Consider the following 25,787-nt stretch of genomic DNA (forward strand, 5'->3'; position numbering starts at 1 on the left):
TTTGCTTAAGGGGCAAGTCTCTGCACCATCATTAGGCTTGAATATGCTTTTAGTTAATTTTTGGTGGTTTAGGTAACCAGCTCCCTTGGACTTGGTCCTAGATTGACCCACCACAGTCTGAATTCCTTGTTGCAGCATCACGATGTATTTGGACAGGAAGCATCTTCATAAGGAAAGATTTCACCAGCAATCACGGCAGCTCTATTCTTTTTTACGTGTCCACAAGCAATAAGTTACTGGCTGTTTGAATTTTCTGGTCAGGATCTGTTTTATGAAAACACAGCCCCTTAATTCCTGTTATTTCTGATATGCTACAGCTAATGTCCTTCCCATACAGAAAGAATAGAGCCTGCGGAGCATCTAGGCCATCCATCCCATGTTTAAGCTGGGGTGTGCTACATATAGCAAGAGGCGGCCACACCCTAACACTATGAAAAGAAACCCTCAGGAGACAGTTTGCTGGAAAACCTGGTCAGAAGGTACTCAATGGATCTTGAATAAACACCACATGCTGGCGCTGCTAGGCACAAAGTTAGCTGCGATACACTCTATCGCTTCCTTCTGTGGTTTTTTTCTTTTTCGTTTTTTTTTTTTTTTTTTTTTTTTTTTTTTTTTTTTTTTTTTCTTTCCTATTCCACCCAGTACTAAGCACCAAACCCATTAACTTCAGTATTCTCCCACTGAGCCAAATTCTCAGACTTAACCTCTTTTCTTTCAAATAACTTTTATGATCCTTAGGGCAGTGGTTTTTAATCATAGTTTCCAGCTACCAAACATGTATGAACAACTGTCAGGAGGCTCCCTACAGTCCAAGTGCATGGACCAGGACAAGTGCATGGGCCAGGAGGCACCCAAGAAAGCAGAGACCTTGAACTCATTTAAGTGCTTGCTGGACCACTGCACTTTGCAGTGCACATGATAAACCTGTTTGCTCCTAGGAAGGATGAAAGGGAAAGGGTGAATGGTAGGAGGGAGGGATGGAGGGAGGGAGGGAGGGGTAGACAGTAGAGAGCTGACTCTGCTGTTTACAGTGTCTGGGGCTCTGTCAACCTTCACTTTTACCTGCAAAAACCATTTAAGCCAAGTCCTTCAATGTTCACCCTTTCTGGAGGATGGTTGCTGGTTTTGTCTTAGATTTTTCAGAGAGAGAGAAAAAAAGCACAAAGCAAGCACAAAATTAAAGATGGGTTCTCTGGTATTTTTTTAACCCCCACCCCAACACACACACACTTTTGTTTAGTAAATCCGTGGCTTCCACATCTGAACCAACTAGGAAAGCAAAAAGTGTAGGAATGCCTAGGACCTCGCCTCTGATGATTATGTTTCAGGCTATAGAGATGAGAATAGGAGGAGGGGCCAGTTTTTAAGCTTGCCCAGATGATTGTAGTGAGTAGCGGAGACTGAGAACCACTGGTCTATACAAACTCCATGGTGCCCACATGGGAGTCCTAGGCAGGGGTGGATGATAGAGCACAGCATGATTAAGAGTAAAAATGACTCATACCAAAAATACGGAACAAAATAGAGAACTTAAGGCATCCCATCTAGAATGTTGTCTCCCATTTTTGTACATCTTTAAAACCAATAAAACCCTTCACATGCGTCTTAATTAGCATGCCTTTCAGAATTCTTCAGCAATCTTTGGCCTTCATAGAAGGACTCTGAAGAATTCTCAAGCTGCTAGGTGCTGTGAGATTCCATATCAGAAACACTTTAAAGGAGACTTCCTTGGGGCTGGGGAGACATCTCAGTGATTAAGGTGGAGTGCTCTTCCAGAAGCCCCCAAATTCAGTTCCCAGTGGCTCGCCAACTACTAGTACTGCCAGCTACCAGGGGTCTAGTGCCCTCTTCTGGCCTCTTGGAGCATCTGCACTCATGTGCATATACCAACACACACACACACACACACACACACACACACACATCAAGAAAACTCCAAGAATTTATCACTATGTTCACTCACCTTTCCCTAAAGACTCATTAATAGAATTGCCTACTGTAAGGAAGGGAAAACTTTCTCTACCCACTCAGCATTTTCAACTGGGGTAGATTTCTAACAGATTAGCAGGACAAATGAAGATGAAAAGAAACAGCTAAGTCTAAGTGCTTTTACATGACTTGAACAAAAAGTAGTGTGATTTTTAAAAAACGTAGGAAGATGGCAGTTTAATAAAGCTGCTTTGTACAAATTTTCCTCAGGTTTGACTCTCTCAGAGAGGGTATTTTTCACATGGGAGTTTCATCTCTAGCTTACAGGAAAAATAAGAAAGAATTCCTCATCCATACCTTCTGTGTTCTAAGCACCTCTACTTCAAAATGACAAAGTGGCACATATTAGAAGAGCCTGTCTTAAACCCTTCAGTGTCATCACTCGTTTTTCCTGCCTTGTTGGGGTAAGATAAACATTCATCCTTAGAACCATTTTTTTTGTTTGTTTTTCAAGACAGGGTTTCTTTGTGTAGCCTTGACTGTCCTGGACTCACTTGTAGACCAGGCTGGCCTCGAACTCACAGCTATCCACCTGCCTCTGCCTCCCAAGTGCTGGGATTAAAGGCGTGCGCCACCGCCACCCAGCTGTTAGAACCATTCTTAAGCAGTTTTGAATTCACCAATTTGACTTCTGAATACAGACCATGTTCATTTAGTCTTCCTATAAATACGGATCCTCTCCAACCAGACCACGGTCCTATGTGTGAATTCATATGTGTGCATATATCTTTAAATTTTGCAATGACAAGCAAAACTCAATAGTTATGGTGACTTCTGATCCAGCACACATACCCCACCATATCCCCGACGTTGATTGGGTCTAAGCCAAGGGCTCTCCGAATGCTCAGCTGTACCTTATCATCACTGGGGATGCTACTACCACTCTTTGCCCCATACTGCCTTAGAACAATGAAAGTGGAGCTCCAGAAGGTAGAATCCAGGAAATATTTTCTTCAACTCCCAGCATGCAGCCAAGGTTGAGAACTGCATGTCTAAGCCAGACACATGCTAGCCCACCTTTTACTTATTTACGTAGGAATAGGCACTCAAACCACTCATTACTAAGACCCGGGAAGTCTCCTAGAAGTTGCTGAGAAACACATCTTCACCCATTAAAGGGGGATATACAAGAGTCTCTCTTGTTTATTTAAGTGCTGTGGATCTGACTCTTCTGGGATTTATTGTCTTACTGTTTAAATTCGTCCGAGACAGACTTCTTGGTTAGTGAAAGCACTCAGAGCACACTCACCACAGGCAGCTGTGTTGTTCGTACTCAGAGCACACTCACCACAGGCAGCTGTGTTCTTTGACTGTAGTCTTTTTGGGTGCTCCCAAACTTTTCAAGTAGGCCTCCTGCTTGATTCTGTGTTGTTCAGTTTTAATAAATTCAGCTAGAACGCACCCCTATTGTGTTTTTCTTCCCAGCCCTAAGCTCCTGAAATAAAGACTTGTGAAACTCAAAATATATTTACAAATACTTAGGCCATATAACTAGGCTCTTCTCTGACTAGCTCATAACTTAAAATAACCTGTTTTACCTATCTACGTTTTGCCATGTGGCTGGTTACCTCTGCTCAGGGACCATGTGTCTATCTTCCTCACCTCTTCCTGGGTGAATCTCTCATGCCTGGCTCTATCCCAGAATCCTGCCTGCCAGATGTCTCATCTTCTAGTCTACCCTTTCCTATGGGCCACAGTTTTTTGTTGATTTTTTATTAACAGGTCATAGACAGGGCACACAGACACAGAAGAGTCCTTCTATACCCCCTCCCTTCCATATCTAATCATTTTTAGCATATAATTGGCTCTATTGCTCCAACCATCCCCTAGATGTCAGGTCACCCTGGCCTGCCTCAGAGAAAACCCTGCTTAGTCAGGTTAGCCAAATCCTCTCTTCCACTACTGTTTCCTCTTAGTAATTACCCATCTACTGACCTCTATCCTTATTCTTTGCCCTAAATTCCTACTTATCCATGCTATATGTCGGGTTGAGCTCAATCTCCCTCCCAAATGCAAACTTCTGTCACAGCGATTTACAGGCCTGTAAAGATTGTGCCCTGGCGTCACCTAGGATAAAGGACGCTGTACCACCTCTAACAAACATCGTAGAATTTTTTTTCTTCTCTTTCTTCATTTCTTTCTTTTTTTCTTTTCTGACATGCTCCCAATATATAGCCCTGGCTAGCCTGAAGCTCGCTTTGCAGACCAGGATAAACTTGATCTCACAGAGACCTGCCTGCATCTGCTTCCTGAGGGCTGGCATTAAGGGCCTGCGCCACAATCCTCAGCAGAATAATTTTTCTTTAGTACATTTGAGGCATTGTCTAGGAGTTGATAGATTTTTGTGCATATTTCTAAATATTCTTGTAATTAACTCTTTCTTTAGAGCTACAGCTATTCATGAGACAAGCTTTTGATCTCTCCCTCTCTCCTTTCCTCCCTCCTTCCCTCTCCTTTATGTGTGTGTCTGTGTCCATGTGTCCGTGTGTGTGTGTGAGAGAGAGAGAGAGAGAGAGAGAGAGAGAGAGAGAGAGAGACAGACAGACAGACAGACAGACACAGAGAGAGACAGAGACAGAGAGACAGAGAGAGAGAACGCATGTTGGTGTATAGGAAGAATGTGCACACTGACAGGGTGAGTGTGTGTCACAGATATGTGAAGGACAGAGGACAACCTTGGGTGTCATTCTTCCTCAGAGGTCAGTCTTGTTGGTTTTGGGTTTTGGTTTTGAGACAAGATCTTTCACTGGCCTGGAGTTCACATATTAGACTGGCTGGTCCCAGGGATTACTGTGTCTCCACCGCCCCAGCACTGGCATTACACGTGTGTGTGTGTGTGTGTGTGTGTGTGTGTGTGTGTGTGTGTGTGTGACATCACATGGGATCTAGGAATGAAACTCAGACCTCTTGCCTGCACATCAAGTGCTTCCCTGAGCTGTCTTCTCGGCCCTATTTTCTTTGGATAACATTTACTTAAGTAGACATAAATAGAAAATTAAACACAGCGTGTGGTCAACCACATTCAACCTGATGGTCTCATTTCCATGAAAGTTTCAGTGGAACAAATTAGACGAGGCCCTTTGTTTGGATGTTTTTAAAAACAAGAGAGGTGAAAAGGTCAGGGATGGCTCTGGAAGGTGTTAGAGGAAAAAGCAAGGGCAAATATGGTCAAAACATGCAATTCTCAAAAAGTTAATAAAAATTACTTTTAAGAAAGAAAGACTATTAAGATGACCTACCCAGATTAGCGACCCTTAAATCTAAAGTTTGCCCATTTTCTTTTGGGCAAACTGCAAGACAAATATTAATACCCGTATAATCAGTGGCTTGTGTAGAAAACATATCCTGCAAACGTTGCATTTCTTCCACATCAGTGTAAGCTTCTTCAGGCAAATCTCAGTGATAATAGCATGAAAGTGAAAACAGCAGTGGCACTGATTCAAGTGCAGCAAGCCTCCATGTTATAGTGGAGATACCCAACCTTATCCACAATAAACAATAAATAAGTAACCTGCCGATTGTGTTATTCCAGCTTTGGCCCTAATGAGCGATAACCCTGGTTACAGGGAAAGCATCACAAAAGAGTAAAGCCTCCAGTTCTTTCTAATAACCCCCCTCAGTGCTGCACCCCACTTATCTAGCCTAACTCATCCTGAACTGCTGGCAACTCAAAGTCAAAACAGGTCAACCCTGCCAGGTCACTTGATTTACTCACATGATCTCCAGGAAAGTGTGCCTATCCTGAGACAGACTTCATCGACTGCTACTGCCATGTTCACACACACACACACACACACACACACACACACACACACACACACACACACACACACACACACACCCCAAAGCAAAAATCCTTCTATGAAATCTAAAATCACAGTTGCAGATCTCCTAGCTGATGTCGTTGCCAAAGCCCCATGCTGCCAGGGATAGTCGCAGTGGGAACCCCTCTCTGTGGAGTTCCCATCTGCTCCCCATCAGAGACAGCCTCTCTGGGGAGCCACGGTAAACACAGAGCACCCACGACTCCCCCATGGGGCCTGGAGTCTTTTATATTAGTCTTCTTTAGGATTGGAGGTTGTTAAGGTTGAACATGGTAATTTTCTCCAGAGTAAAGAGGTTTGGAGAATTAGTGCTGCAGTTGAGTTTTCATCCGTGTCTTGATCATTGCATTATTTTAGGGGAAAAAAACAAAAGCAAAAACATTGTATTCTAAAGTACTATGCAAATATTACCAAATGAAAATTTACCAGCTGGGATCCTCCCTTTTGTGAGAAGAGGTTATTATGATTTATGCACTGGGCTCATTATTATAAAACTTACATTTACAGCAAATATTTCTAAGCTCTTATCACCCAAAATTTTTGTCTTGTTCTTTTTTCTTTACAATGGTGCCCAAAGGCTGTTTGTTCACTATTCATGGAGGGTCCACAGAAATGACACAATAGGTTAGGTAAGGAACACATGTCATGATGAGGGGTTTCCACACTGACCTGCTGTGGGGCCGACTTAAATACACACTCGATTGTGAATAATTGGGGTTTCACAGTGCTAACCAGCTGTAGATTATAACTAACTGAAAACTGAGTGTATGCAGCCAGCAGTAAATGAACAGCGGTCACCTTTATTACTGAAGAAATGAAGCTTGCAGCAGTTTCCCGGGAATGTTTGACGAGAGAAAAGACTTTATAAACACAACTTTTCTCTCATCACCACTCTCCCCCACAGGTATGGCTGCTGCTGCACCCTCTACCCTGCTCCGCAGGGGTTAATGGAGTCAACCTGTTTTTATAAGCTTGTGTTTTCATGCGCCAATTCCTCAGAGAAGGCTGACTCAAGGTGAAGTAGGAAAAACAACTCACTCCAATATACCTCAAACCCCAGGTCCCAGAGAGAGACAGGAATACAAAAGGCTTTTTTATTCATCAAATGCCACTTGAGGTGCCTTTCTATCTCACTTGGAGTTGTGAAGGTGACAGTGGGAGGTGACCCGCCTGGCTTCCATGATGCTAGTGTCACAGCATCATCTCGGCGGGTCGCTTCCAGCGTTTCAGCAGCAGCACAACAGCACCCAAGAAACTCTCATTTGGCTCGCTGAAGGATGAAGACCCGATTTTCACCAACCTCTATGGCCGCCATGACTGGAGGTTTGAAAGGTGCCCTGCATAGGGGTGACTTGTTACAAGGCAAAGGAGATGCTGCTGAAGGGACCTGAAAGGATCTTAGGTGAGATCAGGCACTTCCTGTTTATGGGGCTGTGGTGGTGCTGGCTTCCCCACTGGCCTCAAGTGGAGTTTCATGAATAAGCCCTCAGAAGGCAGAGTCAAGTGTCTGGTGGCAGATGTGACAAGGGAGAGCCAGGGACCTGTGAGGACACAGCATGCACCATGACCCTCACAGACCAGTAGAGGGCTGCCTGGTGCGAGGCAGAGCCACCGGAGCCCAGGCTGCCTATATCTACATCTGAGGAGAATTCTACAATGCGGCCTCCGATCTGTAGGTAGCTATCTGAGAGGCCTATGAAGCAGGTCTGACTGGCAAGAACGCTTGCGGCTCTGACTAGGATTTTGATGTGTTTGTGGTGCGTGGGGGCTGGGGCCTACATCTGTGGAGAGGAGACAGCATGTGTTCAGTCCATTGAGGAAAGGCAGGGAAAGCCAGCCCCGAAGCCGCCCTTTCCAGCAGACGTGGGAGTGTTTGGATGCCCCACAACCACGGCCAATGTGGAAATAGTCACTGTGTCCCCCCACCATCTGCCATCGCAGGGGCACCTGGATTGCTGGCTTTGGCAGAGAATGCAGCTCGGGTACCAAACTGTTCAACATCTCTAACCGTGTCAACCCCTGCACTGTGGAGGACGAGATGTCTGTGCCGCTGAAAGAGCTGATTGAGAAGCACGCTGGTGGTGTCACAGGTGGCTGGGACAAACCTCCTTGCTGCGATTCCTGGTGGCTCGTCCACTCCGCTGATCCCCACATCTGGATGTGAGACAGTGCTGGTGGACTTTGATGAACCGGTACAGGCCCCGACAGGCCTGGGTATGGCCGCGATGATTGGCATGGATCGTTCGACTGACACCGTGAAAGCCATCGCTCGGCTCATTGAGTTCTACAAGCATGAGAACTGTGGCCAGTGTACCCCATGTGATAAGTGTATCGACAGGATGAACAAGGTGATGGCCCGCTCTGTGACGGGGGATGCCCGGCCAGCTGAGACCGACTTCCTCTGGGAGATCAGCATGCAGACCGAGGGCTACCCCATTTGTGCTCTGGGTGATGGGGCCACCTGGCCAGGACAGGGTCTGATCCAACACTGGAGCTGGAGGATCAGATGCTGCGGTTTGCCCAGCAACGCCAGGCGTGGCAGGCAGCCTTCTGAGCCCATACCCTAGCCTGGTAATCTCACAACCCTTTGGGACAGTAAACAGTGCTACTGACTCTCTAATCAAAAAAGAAAGAAAGAAAGAAAGAAAAAAAAAAAGAAAGAAAGAAAGAAAGAAAGAAAGAAAGGGAAAGAAAGGAAGAGAAAGAAAGAAAGAAAGAAAGAAAGAAAGAAAGAAAGAAAGAAAGAAATTTTTAAAGCCAGTTGATTTCAAAGCAGTTTCCTGAAGTTGAGTCTGAACTAAGGCACAGTGCCCACGGAGAACTTTCCTGAGAGGGTTGAAGTAAAAGAAGTAGGAATATTAACCCAAAAGACCACGAGTAAGTGTCAATCGAATAAAGAGAGACCTCAAAAAAGGAAATTAGACCACCAGAAAGAGCAGGCTCAGAAGGCAGGAAACAACTGCCCCTTTAAAGGGACCGTTGAGACTTGCTCTGTGGAAGCCACCTTGATATACAAGCCTGACAGCCTGCTTTCAACACCCATGACACACAGTGGAAGCAGAGAACTGACTCAAGAGAGTTGTATAAACACATATGCACAAAATTAATAATAATAATAATTGAAAAGATGTAACTAAGACTTCTGTAGTCACAAAACACAAGCATGAAGTCCATCCCCTCATTTCTATCCAACGTGTTACACACAAGAGCACATGTGTTGGCACATAGATGAACTTTATAAACCGCTGCGAGTATTGCGTAATTTGCGCATTCACACACACACACACACACACACACACACACACACACACACACACACGCACACACACACACACACACACACACGAAATGTCAGGTTTGGTGTGACATATACTACGTCAAGCTTTGTGGTTCTGTTACTTAAGATAGGGCTGCTGGTGGCTTCGCTGGAGAAAAGTCATAAGTAGTAATATGCCCTGTGCTTGGCTTTGACAAGAGCACCTCAGAGATGCCGGAACCGCTGCAGTTGAGAAATGCTTGCTTGGGTCGAGCATAACACAGAGTTTCTTGGGAATGTTTGTGGAAGTGTCACCATCTTCACCGAATGAAAACATGAGTTCTCTCTGCCATTGTTTGTCAAAGGCCTTCTGTTTTCAAAAAAAGAAGTCCACTCTTTGCCAGCAATAGCCAAATGTCCTGGAGTTTTCCCCACAAGATTTATGGGGAAATGGTTTGAAACCTTCTAAACTTTTATTTTTAATGTAAAGAGTTGGTGCGGGGGGGCTCACATTTTCTTACAATTCTAATCTTTGCTGAGCCACTGTGGGTGGTTTAGGTCTTTTGGTTTGGTTTGGTTTGGTTTGGTTTGGTTTGGGGGCGTCCTCCTTCCCAAATTGGACTACAAGTTCCACCAGCAGAGGGGGCCTCAACGCTTCAAAACTCACAGGAAAGGGTTGGAAAAACCGCCACTGGGAACAGGCCACCCCTCTGCTTGCTTGACACCCATCCTTCTCTCTTCTTTAAGATAAACCTGCCGGCCTTGGCTTCAGTCTTGCCAAGGGTATGACAGTCACAATTCAGGGTGAAATTCAGCGTCCAGCTTTCATGAGGATTTGATTGGCTGTGGTAAATATCTCAATAAAGGCAGACATCCAGTGACTGACACTTTTTAAATCTATGTGGCAGTTGTGGGCTGACTAGGTGGGTCCCCACCAGTGGGCACCCGTGCACATTTAGACATAAAAGGCTGGTTCTGGCTCCCGGCTTCCACAAACAAAAGGTGAACTCTGAAAAGCCTGCCCCACAGACGTTACTAATGTGAAGATGGGAGTGTACCGTCTGTGTGGAAATGTCGCCAGACCAGGCCCCGGGAGCTGTATGACTTTGGACATGTCATCTCATTTTTTTTTTTAATATAGTAGATTTCTTTTTTTTTTTTTTAAGATTTATTTATTTGTCTCGACAAAACACCCAGCAGCAGGAGCTTGAGGGAGCTGGTTACACGTGTGCCTTGTAGAGCTGCTGCGATGGCTCAGCAGGTAATGGCCTTCCACACACGCAAAGACCTGAGTTCAAGGCCCAGAATCCAAGGCAGAAAAAGAGAACTGACTTCCAAAATTGGTCCTCCATGCTCACACCCACCATGTGCCTGTATTCACACACACACACACACACACACACACACACACACACACACATGGGGGGGGAGGTAAAAATAACAAATAGGGTAAAAAAATAAAAATAAACTTGAAAGCAGGCAGCATAGTTGATGCCAATAAGCCCAGCACTCAAGAGGCTGAGGCAGGAGGATGGCTGGGCTACACAGTGAGGAGAGTGCACGACCCTGTCTCAAAACAAGTGTGCAAACAAAACCAAAGCACACACACAAAGGCTCTGTAATTCAAGAGGATTTAGAAGCAGGAATCAGGGTGACGCTCGCATCCACAGCCCAAGATTTGAAGAGGTTTCACGGGGCAGCATCCCTGCCAGGGCCCCACCCCAGGTGCACGCTGAAGCCATGCAGCAAAACTCCCCACACTCCAGGATATTGACTTTGGGCTCAGGGAAAACCAGACATCATGTAATCACAGTTTGGAATTACAGTATCTAATAAAAGCCCACAAACTTGCCAGATTTTTTTTTTTTAGTCACTTAGCAAAGCCCTCTGTTTGGTAGCAAGTAGAGATGGAAAAGAAACTGAATGTGGAAGGAAGCCTCTGCACAAGGTCCAGTGTCTGCAGGGCAAGCACAGCCCATGGCAGGACTGTCCTCTAAGGAAGCGGCCCCCCTGAAGAGAAGAAATGAAAAGCACCCGGAAAGGAAGCTTTATTCAGAGGATCCTGGCAAGGACCCTCCCTCCCTCCATCCCTCCCACCCCCTCCCCAACCCCTCATCCATTTGTTCTGTCCAGACACCTGCTCTGTGATGAGGCCAATGGGCTTTCTTCACAGCTATGGGGGATTCCTGTAGACGGGCCTGCGCATTTGAGTGCATTGTATTAGGCGGTACTTTGGGCCTTGTAGGCGTGGGGCTAGGATGGACACACAAGGCTGCACGTGCTTGGTTTAATCCTCTGCTAGCACTGCCGTTAAATCCCTAGTAACTGATGAATGAGCGACTTTTCCTTTATGTTTGTGCGGGGTTTCAACCATTATGCAGCTGGACATCCTCTGTGCATCTGCTTGCCTTTCTGCAGAGCCCGTTGGCTTTCAACACGCCTGGCCAAGGCTGACTGAGCTGAGTGGTTCCCTCAGTGGTAGTGTGCAGGTTTGGGTCAGAGTCCGGGTCTGATATGCACTGCGGCGTGCCTTTTGCCCCTTTCCCTAGAAACTCAGAGTTGTGGGTTCTTTCTATTCTAAACATTCTAAGAATTAATTAATTTTAGAAGTAACATGAGAGGATTTCCTGGAAGTAAGATTAGCATAACTTCACACTGCTTGAGCACACAGTTGCCTCCTGGGGTGTTATATGTGTGTGTCCAACAAAGTGATCACCAGAGTTTTTACTTCATTTTGCACAAACTTCTCTGGACCCTTCATGCTTGGCCTTCTGTAAGTCAGGATCTGCGGCAGATTTTATAAGTCATTCTTTTTTCTTTCTTTCTTTCTTTCTTTCTTTAAACTTGTATAAGAGAAGGGTCAGGGAGAGAAGAGGAGGAGGGGGCGGAAAGAGAGGAGGAGGAGGCGGAGGGAGAGGAGGAGGAGGAGACACAGAGAGAGAACATGTGCCAGACTGCTTGTGTAGAGGTCAGAGGACAACCTCAAGGTGTCGTTCTTGCCTCCTGCCTTGTTTTGAGATAGAGTAGCTCTTGTTATTCATGAGTGCATGTGCCAGGCCAGCTGGCTGGAGATTATCTCGCCTCTGGCTCCCATCTCCCCCACAGCGATGTTGAGATGCACACATGGGCACCACTGCATCCAGCTTTATGTAAACTCTGAGGTCTAAACTCAGTTTTCAGGTTCACACAGCAAATGCTCCGCCCTCTGAGGCATCACCTCCTCAGCTCCTGGAAGAGGTTCCTTTGAAAGGACAAAACACAACTTAATTATAACAATGAGTTATTTCTACAGTCCCAAGCCCATGGACTTGCGACTGGGCAGCCTCGTCAATATGCCCTCTCACACAACACAACACCCTCTCACACAACACCCTCTCACACAACACCCTCTCACACAACACCCTCTCACACAACACCCTCTCACACAAGAGGAAGGTCAAAGTGGCCCCTGAGTGATAGACTTCCTTTTAATAGTCCAGCAACCTCCTTCTCCTAAAGCTACCTCCAAAGACAGAGCAGACAAGAAGCCAAACATGGTTCTAGACAAAGACAGAACTTATTGCTTCAAGTAGGAGTGGAGGAGAGACAGAAGATAAAGGGAGAAAGAGAACAGGTTTCTTGTAGGCATGGGAAGCACTCCTCAATAACAAAGCTACACCATTGCTGAAAACCATTGTGGTCACTAATAGGGTGGCAGGCACAGCACAAGAGGGGAGGTATCATGCCTGCTTGCCTGGTAGAAATAGTGGCAAGTGGCTCCAACCAGAAGATGTCAGCTCCCCACTCCTTACTGTTTTATGCAGTTCGATGGGTGTCCCTAAGCATTGTTCAAGTCCTGGGTGGCTTCTGTAGAGTAAGGGACTGGAGATTTGGGAGCAATAGGGCTTCCTGGCAGACTGTTCTGACCATCCAAGGGTGGGTGAACTAGTTATAACCTAAGTAGGGTGTGAACATTCACAAGGAGTCTTCCTGTGAGAATTCCTGTACAGGGCATCTCTCGGGCTTTAGGGCAAAGTCCAAATTACCTAGAGTCTTGACTTCACCTCTGCTATGTAGTTCTTTCCACAGACAAAGAAGGTGCCTTGGTTGCACTAAAGGGACCTGTGTTGCTTCTGTGCATTGTCAGAGTTCTATGGAAAGACTTTTTTTGTTTTGTTTTGTTTTAAGTAGATATTTATTTTGATGTGTATGGTTTGTTTGTTTATTTGTTTATTTGCCTGCATGTACATCTGTGCACAGCATGTATAAAGTGCTGCCAAAGGCCATAAAAGGCTGTCAGATCCCTTGGAACTAGAATCACAGATGGTTACACGCTGCCAGGTGGTTGCTGGGAATAGAACCCAGGTCCTCTGGAAGAGCAGCCAGTGCTCTTAATCACTGAGCCATCTCTCCATCTTCTAGAAAGGCATTCTTCCTCTCTTCACCCGTGCTCTGAAACACCACTGCCCAAAATGGCCTTGGCATGCCCCTCATCGTGGCTACACTTCAGACAAGGTGTTTGTTTATGCTTGCTTCTTTTCCCATCCTAAATTCTGACTTCTCTTTTTTTTTGGAATGTTTTTAAAGGAGACGTGTGTGTGTGTGTGTGTGTGTGTGTGTGTGTGTGTGTGTGTGTACATATACACACTGATGTTTTGTTTGTTTTGTTTTCAGGTACTATGGATCAAATTCAGGACACTAGGCTATGCACACACCTGAGGAATACATAGATAATTTTTTAAGTCTCTTGCTTGTTACCGAAGAAAGTCTTCTCAAGGACATAGGAGTGATGACTCAAAAGACAATCATCAAAGGAGAGACCATCCTTCCTATGTCTGAGCCACACACCCTCTGCCCAACTTTACTGGCATCCACCCTGTAAAACTACCATCTGTTGAGAAGACCTGAGAAGGTGGCTTTCTCTTGGCTGAAGCCACATAGCAGATGGCTCGACCTGCCTCTGCCACTGCCTAAGACTCCTATGCTCTGTTTCAGCAGAGTTGAATTCAGGCTGAGTTCTGACTTCTCACCAACCTCCACAGCCTTGAATAAAATCCTCAAGCCCTGCTTAACATTGCCTGGTGCACGTCCTATGCTGCCATCGATAATGCAGATATACCACAGCCAAAACGTGTTGTGTTCCTCAAACTCTCATTGCTTTATGAAGGATCGTGGCTCAGTTGTATCAGGCAATGTGCCTTTTGCTTTGTGCATCTTCCTGGAGGACTTTGAGAAGGCATATCTGAGTTAAGGTTGACAGAGAGAGAGGGGACATACCACATTCCATAAACGGAGCTCTGTCAGGGAAACAGGAAGAGGCTGGCTGGAGCAGCCCTCTGTGGGCTTTACTGAGTTTCCTCATGCAGTGTCAGAGAGAGCCCTTAGCTCACATTGGGCACCATCAGAGGCATTTTACACACATGATCTCATTGAACTAAAACAACCCTTTGAAGCATTTTTTATTATTATTAATAGGCCACTGTTTTCAGACAAGGCACAGCTCTTCCTCCGTGGATACTTAAGTTAGCCTGTTGAGCATAGGGCGCTGGCATTTGATTCTAGTGACCAAGCATACTACTAGGTTTTACTATAAGAACCAAAGAACACAAAGACATGGGGACAGGACCAGCAGATCTGCTCAAGTATCTGAGTCAAGTCTCTATGAGACAGGGATTTCCTCATTTCGGAATTAAGAGCCCACAGCACCTGCAGCATCTACCATGCTTTGGTCCATCACACAGACTTGGACAAGCATGCTTGGGTTCCCAGTTGTTCCCCACGACAGAGGGGATTTTCTGTACAAGTCTCTGTGGAGGTTTTCTTTAAGTCTGCTGATGAATGAGAACAAGCCAGAGGCTCCAGGAGAAGGGCCTGTTTCTCTGCCGTGTGCCATGGTGACAGTCTCTGAGAGCAGATGGACAAGGAGTCCTTTCCTCTGTGCAGGGAAGACCTCGGCTGATGTTGGTGATTCGTGCTGACCGTGAACCGGCAGCTTTGATGGTCCTTACACAGCAGACTCTGAACCCAGCATGCCTAGCACCTTTCAACTCCTTGCTTGCTGCCTTCCAACTTTCTTCCTTCCCATGCTGTCTTAGAAGGAAAAGACCCAGGGCCCAGCCACTGATGCTTGCTCAAATCAAAGAAAACCAAGCAGAATGACGCATTAACTTCAGCTATGGTCACTTCCCGGGACCTCCTAGTTCCCAGAAGAGTTCCAGGCCAGGTGTGCGAGGACTGGAAGCCAGACTAGCATGCCCAGTTGGTGTCATCATTCTTGGGGACTCCCTTTCTCCATCTTTGGAAAGCCAATCGCTGAATCTGTGCCTTGCTACACTCCAGGGCTGTTAGAAGGCTCAAATGAAATAACGTCTGTAAAGCACTCAGTAAACTGTAAAATGCTTTACAAATGTAAGGGATTATTATAAACCACAGTACGGCGATGCTTTATGCTTTTATAAAACTACTGGCTGGAACTGCAGGAAGGGGAATCCCTCTGGTGATTTTGATTTTGGAAACAGGAGGCCTTGGGCCGGCCTGCTTGCCAGGGATTAGATTCCTGGCAGCAGATGTTTATCCCATTTCACTCAGCAGCGCACATATGGCCGCAGCAGGCCTCCTGCAGAGCTGACAATATGCACCACTGAGTCTGAGCTCGACCAGCAAGGGGTCTCGACTCCACCCTGGTGATGTCTGACTTGCCAAGTCTAACACGTAGGAAACAGCCGGTATCACCTTGCTCTCCACCACAAAGCGTTTGAGTTGTTTTTTTGTTTGGTTGGTTGGTTTTTTTTTTTTTTTGGTTTTTTTTTTTTTTTTTTTTTTCAGATGAAAATTCCCCTTCCTTAGCAACCAGAACCAGATTCTCACCATAAGGAGCCTTCCTTTGAGCGGACTCAAAACCCCAGATGTTGATCTTTATTTTTTTTTTTAAAGCTTTGCTGTGATTGCAATATCGATGATGTAAGTGTCTGTCCAGGGCCTGGGCTTGCACCAGCTGAAAAGGATTAAGACACTGATGCATTCTTTTCTCCATGGGCCTCCTGCAGCAAGGCCACACTAACCCACACTGACTGCAGCAGAGTTGGCACCTGTGGATTCTCCTAACTGTTGCAGCCAAGCCCTCGATGGGCACCTGCAAACACCAGAGTGCAGTGGCCTCGCTGTTGATAAGCTCTCACTTCTCCCTGAGGTGTTCTGATATTATTTTGTATCCGAGCATTACTACTGGCTTGTAAATGTCACGAGGAATTATGAACCTTTGTGGGAAAGTAACCGTTTGACTAATTTCCTGTTCCACAAAGCAAACAGGCCACCCTACGTATTTAGGATGTGGTGCTGACAGCCAGGTTGTGGCATGCTTCAAGGTTATAGGATCATAAATGGGATTAGATAAGCCAGACTGTGTGGCTCAGACGCTAGCACTTTTAAAGCATGAAAAATTCCACAGGAAAAAAAAATAGGCAAACAATCATGACCAGAAAGTAAACTATAGCAGCCCCACAAAGAGAAAAGAACACTACTGCAGTAGTGCTGGGGACTCAATAGCCCCCACAAGGCAGTTTCTAGAATACATGTTAGGATGGATAAATATTTTAGGATAAAGACAGAAACAGGTCATAATTTTAAGCACAGAAGGAGTTTCCTATTTGAAAATGTACGGAGAAGAGCGGAATGGATGGCGAGAGTCTGGCACTCTGGAGAGCAGCAGACAACACGCCACATGGATGCCTTTGCATTTTAAATTATCTGTTTCTTTTTAATTGACCAGATTAATTATTCCCACCTTGTCACTTGGCAGGTAGGGTCACTGTGCCTTTTCACCACATTGATGAACCTGCTCACGTTTCCTCTGTGTAATTAAGACTGTGAGTTGCAGGTCACGTGCTGAAATTGGGTTCGTGGATAGCCAGCTTAGTCTTTATTAAAGAAAATATATGACACGGAGCATTTCTCACCCCAAGAGCATTGACTCTCCGCAAAGGTTTCCTCCGCTTGTCAGAGGAGAGTGGTGACTCTGTCCCTTTTGTTTTGTCTAGTAGAAACCCGGGCCTGTGAAGGTGACAGCATCGGTCAAGGGCTCGACACTTAAACGGCAGCGGATGGATTCATGTTCAAGAATCTCTATTGTCATGAGAGTCCTGAGCGAGTCCTTTCATGAGCTATTTGAAAGGAAATATCTTTGGAAATGCTGCTGACTTAATTAAGAGACAGATATTGCCCTCTTGAGTTATCTTTGTTTCTAGGCCGTTTAGGCAACACTGAAAACACTAGAAGGCACTCAACTCACCACTTTGACTAACAGCAGCTCAACCCAGCAGAGAAGGCTTCGTCTGCGGTGTCTACAGCCCCCAGGAGAGCAAGGTTTAATAAAAAGCCAAACCAAACTTGTCAACCAAAACATTTGGTTTCATTCAGAACTTCCAGATCTCAGCCTGGTTCCCAGTGTTAACACATTTCCTCTCCCTGCCCAGCACCTGAGTGGGATTTGTCCCATAAATATGAGTCTGACAGGATGACCTGAGCATGAGAGAAACTGATTACTTCCCAGTGACTGGTTTTGCTTGGCATGGGGGCACATGCCTGTAAACCTGGCCTGTTCAAGATGGACCTGTCTCAAAACAAAACAGCAATAACAAAAAGATCCTCTTTGCTGGTGGCCACAGAGACCTAAAAGAGGAATGACACTGTGCACGGTGGTGGCACAGAAAGCGCATACAAAGCCCTGCTGGCATTGTCCTAGCACAGAGGGATGGAGGCCAAAGACACAGCACCTGGCCTTTGCACACCTCTCGGAAGAAATGGAATCTTCTAGTCACAGGCAATAACTAAGCTGTTTTAACCAACCCTGACAGAACTTCTCCAGCACGTAACACACGGCAGTTCCTAATATTTATAGTGACGCTCACATTCTCAACCTCCGGTCCCACCGCTGTAAAACTTTACAGTGTTCTTTGTCCACTGAGATTTCAGGTGGGTAATGGCTACGTTAGCCTCCAAGCCAAAACGTGAGAGCGGTAGTGGCCCCTGTGTGCTCCCATAAAGGCAGGTCGGCGTGTGTCTGTGCCTTAAATAGGTGCTGAAACACGCACGTTCGCAGAGCTGGAGTCAGATGGAATGGCGTTTCCCCCCTTGGCCTCTGCTTCGGCGGACTGCATCACGACAGAGACCGCTGAGAGCTGACTACAGTGGCTCACTGTGGCTCTATCATTAGCACAAAAGGGCAAAGGTTAAATGCTTTACGGCCATTGTTGGGGAAACTGGAAACAGGGAGGTTTTTTATCTGATTAGAGCATTTCAAATTCATATCACAGGCATGTGTGCAAATAGCTGGAATAGAAAGAAAAGCATATTCATTTCAGCATCTTCATATGTTGCTGGAGCCAGTTTTCTTCTGGCCCCAAATTGTTTAATGCCCTGGCGAGCTGAAGGCTGGGTCTCTGGAGAGCACAACACTTTAAATGAATCATGTTCAGAGACATGAGGCCAGAAAAGTAACCAAACTACCTTATTCCAGGGCCAATGTCACCACAGAGGCAGCGCCACTGCAAATGACAGCAAGTCCATCTCTGCCTGCACCTCCAGAAACAGGCTGCCGAGAAGCAAAAACATCAGCCTTGGGGTCAACACCCCTCTTCATCCAGATTCTCCTGTGCTGACAGAGGGGACAGACAGCCCCAGCCCCAGGGGAGCCATGCATATTGTCATGACCGTACAGATGACCCTGAGTTCCAGGAGGCACATCCTCCTCGACAGTGACCCTCAGTCCCGGGAGCCCCATCCCCAGTGTCTCCCTTCAGTTTGCCTTCTCTCTCTCTCTCTCTCTCTCTCTCTCTCTCTCTCTCTCTCTCTCCTCTCTCTCTCTCTCTCTCTCTCGCCTGTCTTGGGTTAGTATCTCTCCTAATAAAGAAAGAAGAAATTTTTAAAGCCAGTTGATTTCAAAGCAGTTTCCTGAAGTTGAGTCTGAACTAAGGCACAGTGCCCACGGAGAACTTTCCGAGAGGTTGAATAAAAAAGTAGGATATTACCCAAAAGACCACGAGTAAGTGTCATCGAATAAAGAGAGACCTCAAAAAAGGAAATTGACCCCCAGAAAGAGCAGGCTCAGAAGGCGGAAACAACTGCCCCTTTAAAGGGACCGTTGCGACTTGCTCTGTGGACGCCAACTTGATATACAGCCTGACAGCCTGCTTTCAACACCCATGACACACGTGGAAGCAGTAGAACTGACTCAAAGAAGTTTGTATAAACAAAATATGCACAAATTAATAATAATAATTTGAAAGATGTACTAAGACTTCTGTTAGTCACAAAACACAAGCATGAAGTCCATCCCCTCATTTCTATCCACGTGTTACAACAAAGCACATGTGTTGGCACATAGAGAATTATAAACCGCTGCGAGTATGCGTATTTTGCGCATTCACACACACACCCACACACACAAACACACACACACACACACACACGCACACACCACACACAACACACACACGAAATGTCAGGTTTGGTGTGACATAACTCCGTCAAGCTTTGTTGTTCTGTTACTTAGGATAGGGCTGCTGGTGGCTTCGCTGGAGAAAAGTCATAAGTAGTAATAATGCCCCTGTGCTTGGCTTTGACAAGAACACCTCAGAGATGCCGGAACGCTGCAGTTGAGCAATGCTTGCTTGGGTCGAGCATAACACAGAGTTTCCTGGGAATGTTTTGTGGAAGTGTCACCATCTTCACCGAATGAAAACATGAGTTCTCTTGCCAGTTTTGTCAAAGGCTTCTGTTTTCAAAAAAGAAGTCCACTCTTGCCAGCAATAGCCAAATGTCCTGGAGTTTTCCCCACAAGATTTATGGGGAATAGGTTTGAAACCTTCTAAACTTTTATTTTTAAAATGTAAGGTTGGTGCGGGGGGCTCAATTTTCTTACATTCTAATCTTTGCTGAGCCACTGGTGGGTGGGTTTAGGTCTTTTGGTGTGGTTGTTGGTTTGGTTTTGGTTTGGTTTGGGGCGTCCTCCTTCCCAAATGGACCAAGTTCCACCAGCAGAGGGGGCCTCAACGCTTCAAACTCACAGGAAAGGGTTGGAAGAACCGCCACTGGGAAAGCCACCCCTCTGCTTGCTGACACCCATCCTTCTCTCTTCTTTAAGATAAACCTGCCGGCGTGGCTTCAGTCTGCCAAGGGTTATGACATCACAATTCAGGGTGAAATTCCGCGTCCAGCTTCATGAGGATTTGATTGGCTGTGTTGTAAAATCTCAATAAAGCAACATCCAGTGACTGACACTTTTTAAATCTATGTGGCAGTTGTGGGCTGACTAGGTGGGTACCCACCAGTGGGCACCCGTGCACATTTAGACATAAAAGCTGGTTCTGGCTCCCGCCTTCCACACAAAAGGTGAACTCTGAAAAGCCTGCCCCACAGACGTTACTAATGGAAGATGGGTAGTGTACCGTCTGTGTGGAAATGTTCGCCAAAACCAGGCCGCCGGGAGCTGTATGACTTGGACATGTCATCTCATTTTTTTTAATATAATCGATTCTTTTTTTTTAGATTATTTATTTGTCTCGACAAAAACACCAGCAGCAGGAGCTTGAGGGCAGCTGGTTACATTGTGCCTTTTGTAGAGCTGCTGCCATGGCTCAGCAGGTAACGGCCTTCCACACACGCAAAGACTGAGTTCAAGGCCAGAATCCAAGGCAGAAAAAGAGAACTGACTTCCAAAATTGGTCCCCATGCTCACACCCACCAGTGCCTGTTTCACACACACACACAACACACACACACACACCACCACCCACATGGGGGGGGAGGGTTAAAACTAACAATAGGGTAAAAAATAAAAATAAACTTGAAAGCAGGGCACATAGTTGATGCCAATAAGCCCAGCATCAAGAGGCTGATGCAGGAGGATGGCTGGGCTACACAGTGAGGAGAGTGCCACGACCCTGTCTCAAAACAATGTGCAAACAAAACCAAAGCACACACACAAGGCTCTGTAATCAAGAGGATTTAGAAGCAGGAATAGGGTACGCTCGCATCCACAGCCCAAGATTTGAAGAGGTTTCACGGGCAGCATCCCTGCCAGGCCCCACCCCAGGTGTCACGCGAAGCATGCAGCAAAACTCCCCACACTCCAGGATATGACTTTGGGCTCAGGGAAACCAGACATCATGTAACCACAGTTGGAATTACAGTATCTAATAAAAGCCCAAAACTGCCAGATTTTTTTTTTTTAGTCACTTAGCAAAGCCCTCGTTTGGTAGGAAGTAGAGATGGAAAAGAAACTGATTTGGAATGAAGCCTCGCACAAGGTCCAGTGTCTGCAGGGCAAGCACAGCCCATGGCAGGACTGTCCTCTAAGGAAGCGGCCCCCCTGAAGAGAAGAAATGAAAAGCACCCGGAAAGGAAGCTTTTTATCAGAGGATCCTGGCAAGGACCCTCCTCCCTCCATCCCTCCCACCCACTCCCCAACCCCTCATCCATTGTTCTGTCCAGACACCTGCTCTGTGATGAGGCCAATGGGCTTTCTTCACAGCTATGGGGATCCTGTAGACGGGCCTCGCATTTGAGTGCATTGTATTAGGCGGTGGTACTTGGGCCTTGTAGGCGTGGGGCTGGATGGACACACAAGGCTGCACGTGCTTGGTTTATCCTCTGCTAGCACTGCCGTTCATAATCCCTAGTAAACTGATGATGAGCGGACTTTTCCTTTAGTTGTGGGTGCGGGGTTTCAACATTATGCAGCTGGACATCCTCTGTGCATCTGCTTGCTTTCTGCAGAGCCCGTTGGCTTCAACATGCCTGGCCAAGGCTGACTGGAGTGATTGGTTCCTCAGTGGTGGTTGTGCAGGTTTGGGTCAGAGTCCGGGTCTGATATGCACTGCGGCGTGCCTTTTGCCCCTTTCCCTAGAACACTCAGAGTTGTGGGTTCTTTCTATTCTAACATTCTAAGAATTAATTAATTTTAGAAGATAACATGAGAGGATTGCCTGGAAGTAAGATTAGCATAACTTCACACTGCTGAGCACACAGTTGCCTCCTGGGGTGTTTATGTGTGTGTCCAACAAAGTGATCACCAGAGTTTTTACTTCATGTTGCACAAACTTCTCTGGACCTTCATGCTTGGCCTCTGTTAGTCAGGATCGCCGGCATTTTTATAAGTCATTCTTTTTTCTTTCTTTCTTTCTTTCTTTCTTTAAACTTGTATAAGAGAAGGGTCAGGGAGAGAAGAGGAGGAGGAGAGCGGAAAGAGAGGAGGAGGAGGCGGAGGGAGAGGAGGAGAGGAGACAGCAGAGAGAGACATGTGCCAACTGCTTGTGTAGAGGTCAGGGGACAACCTCAAGGTGTCGTTCTTGCCTCCTGCCTTGTTTTGAGATAGAGTAGCTCTTGTTTATTCATGAGTGATGTGCCAGGCCGCTGGCTGGAGATATCTCGCCTTGGCCCCCATCTCCCCCACAGCGATGTTGGATGCACACATGGGCACCCACTGCATCCAGCTTTATGTAAACTCTGAGGTCTAAACTCAGTTTTCAGGTTCAACACAGCAAATGCTCCGCCCTCTGAGGCTCACCTCCTCAGCTCTGCGAAAGGTTCCTTTGAAAGACAAAACACACTTAATTATAACAATGAGTTATTTCTACAGCCCAAGCCATGGACTTGCGACTGGGCGCCTCGTCAATGCCCTCTCACACAACACACCAACCTCTCACACAACACCCCTCACACAACACCCTCTCACACAACACCCTTCTCACACAACACCCTCTCTCACACAAGAGGAAGTCAAAGTGGCCCCTGAGTGATTAGAACTTCCTTTTAATGTCCCACAACCTCCTTCTCCTAAAGCTACCTCCAAAGACGAGCAGACAAGAGCCAAACATGGTTCTGGACAAAGACAAACTTATTGCTTCAAGTAGGAGTGGGGAAGACGAGAAGAATAAAGGGAGAAAGAGAACAGGTTTTTGTAGGCATGGGAAGCACTCCTCAATAACAAAGCTACATCATTGCTGAAAACCATTGTGGTCACTAATAGGGTGGCAGGCACAGCACAAGAGGGGAGGTATCATGCCCGCTTGCCTGGTTGAGAAATAGTGGAAGTGGCTCCAACAGAAGATGTCAGCTCCCCACTCTTACTGTTTTATCAGTTCGATGGGTGTTCCCTAGCATGTTTTCAGTCTGGGTGGCTGTGCTGTAAGTAGGGACTGGAGATTTGGGAGCAATAGGGCTTCCTGGCAGACTGTTTGTGACCATCCAAGGGTGGGTGAACTAGTTATAACCTAAGTAGGGTTCGTGGACATTCACAGAGGTCTTCCTGTGAGAATTCCTGTACAGGCATTCCTCGGCTTAGGGCAAAGTCCAAATTACCGAGTCTTGACTTCACCTCTGCTATGTAGTTCTTCACAGACAAAGAAGTGCCTTGGCTGGACTAAAGGACCTGTGTTCTTCTGTGCATTGTCAGAGTTCTAAGGAAGACTTTTTTTGTTTTGTTTTTGCTTGTTTTAAGTAGATATTTATTTTGAGTGTATGGTTTGTTTGTTTTTGTTTATTTGCCTGCATTGTACATCTGTGCACAGCATGTATAAAGTGCTGCCAAAGGCCATAAAAGGTGTCAGATCCCTTGGAACTAGAATCACAGATGGTTACGAGCTGCCATGTGGTTGCTGGGAGAGAACCCAGGTCCTCTGGAAGGAGCAGCCAGTGCTCTAATCACTGAGCCATCTCTCCATCTTCTAGAAAGGCATTCTTCCTCTCTTCACCCATGCTCTGAAACACCACTGCCCAAAATGGCACTTGCATGCCCCTCATCGTGGCTACATTCAGACAAGGTGTTTGTTTATCTTGCTTCTTTTCCCATCCTAAATTCTGACTTCTCTTTTTTTTTGGAATGTTTTTAAAGGAGGACTGTGTGTGTGTGTGTGTGTGTGGTGTGTGTGTTGTGTGTGTGGGTACATATACACACTGATGTTTGTTTGTTTTGTTTTCAGGACTATGGATCAAATTCAGACACTCAGGCTTGCACACACCTGAGAATACATAGATAATTTTTTAAGTCTCTTGCTTGTTAGCCGAAAAAAGTCTTCTCAAGGACATAGAGGAGTGATGACTCAAAAGACAATCCTCAAAGGAGAGACCATCCTTCCTATGTCTGAGCCACACCCCTCTGCCCAACTTTACTGGCATCCACCCTGTTAAAACTTACCATCTGTGAGAAAGACCTGAGAAGGTGCTCCTTCTCTGGCTGAAGCCACATAGCAGTGGCTCGACCTGCCTCTGCCACTGCCTAGACTCCTATGCTCTGTTTCAGCAGCAGTTGAATTCAGGCCTGAGTTCTGACGTCTCACCAACCTCCACAAGCTTGAATAAATCCTCAAGCCCTGCTTAACATTGCCTGGTGCCCGTCCTATGCTGCCTGATGATGCGATTATACCAAGCCAAAACGTGTTTGTTCCATCAAACTCTCATTGCTTTATGAAGGATCGTGGCCTCAGTTGTATCAGGCAATGTGCCTTTGCTTTGTGCATCTTCCTGGAGGACTTGAGAAGGCATCTGAGTTAAGGTTGACAGAGAGAGAGAGGGACATACCACATTCCATAAACGGAGCTCTGTCAGGGAAACAGGAAGAGGCTGGCTGGAGCAGCCCTCTGTGGGCTTTACTGAGTTTCCTCATGCAGTGTCTGAGAGACCCCTTAGCTCACATTGGGCACCATCAGAGGCATTTTACACACATATCTCATTGAACTAAAACAACCTTGTTGAAACATTTTTTATTATTATTAATAGGCCACTGTTTTCAGACAAGGCACAGCTCTTCCTCCGTGGATACTTAAGTTAGCCTGTTGAGCATAGGGCGCTGGCATTTGATTCTATGACCAACATACTACTAGGTTTTACTATAGAACCAAAAGAACACAAAGACATGGGACCGGACCCCAGATCTGCTCAAGTATCTGAGTCACGTCTCTATGAGACAGGATTTCCTCTCGGAATTAAGAGCCCACAGCACCTGCAGCATCTACCATGCTTTGGTCATCACACAGACTTGACAACGCAGTGGCTTCCCAGTTGTTCCCCACGACAGAGGGGATTTTCTGTACAAGTCTCTGGAGGTTCTTTAAGTTGCTGAGAAATGAGAACAAGCCAGGTCCAGGAGAAGGGCCGTTTCTCTGCCTGTGCATGTGAACAGTCCCTGAGAGGACATATGGACAAGATCCCTTTCCTCGTGCAGGGAAGACCCGGCTGATTTTGGTGATCGTGCTGACCGTGAACCGGCAGCTTGATGGTCCTTACACAGCAGACTCTGAACCCAGCATGCCTAGCACCTTCAACTTCCTTGCTTGCTGCCTTCCAACTTTCTTCCTTCCCCTGCTGTCTTAGAAGGAAAAGACCCAGGGCCCACCCCTGATGCTTGCTCAATCAAAGAAAACCAAGCCAGAAGACGCATTAACTTCAGCTATGGTACTTCGGCCCGTGGCCTCCAGTCCCAGAAAGTTCCAGGCCAGGTGTGCAGGACTGGAAGCCAACTAGCATGCCCAGTTGGTGTCATCATTCTTGGGACTCCCTTTCTCCACTTTGGAAAGCCAATCGCTGAATCTGTGCCTTGCTACACTCCAGGGCTGTTAGAAGGCTCAATGAAATAACGTCTGTAAAGCACTCAGTAAACTGTAAAATGCTTTACAAATGTAAGGGATTATTATTAAACCACCATACGGCGATGCTTTATGCTTTTATAAAACTACTGGCTGGAA

The 25,787-nt window shown here is 46.3% G+C and overlaps 1 protein-coding gene and 1 pseudogene across 1 annotated transcript in view; one reads left to right on the forward strand and one right to left on the reverse strand.

The window, feature by feature from the left end:
- The window catches only part of Hnrnpa3 (heterogeneous nuclear ribonucleoprotein A3), a 397,554-nt gene that overhangs the window by 64,212 nt on the left and 307,555 nt on the right, over positions 1–25,787 (reverse strand). The gene's annotated exons all lie outside the window — the stretch shown is intronic.
- LOC127206863 (NADH dehydrogenase [ubiquinone] flavoprotein 1, mitochondrial-like) lies at positions 6,932–8,367 on the forward strand (annotated as a pseudogene).

Source organism: Acomys russatus, chromosome 24, assembly GCF_903995435.1.
Source record: "Acomys russatus chromosome 24, mAcoRus1.1, whole genome shotgun sequence".
Taxonomy (NCBI): Eukaryota; Metazoa; Chordata; class Mammalia; order Rodentia; family Muridae; genus Acomys; species Acomys russatus.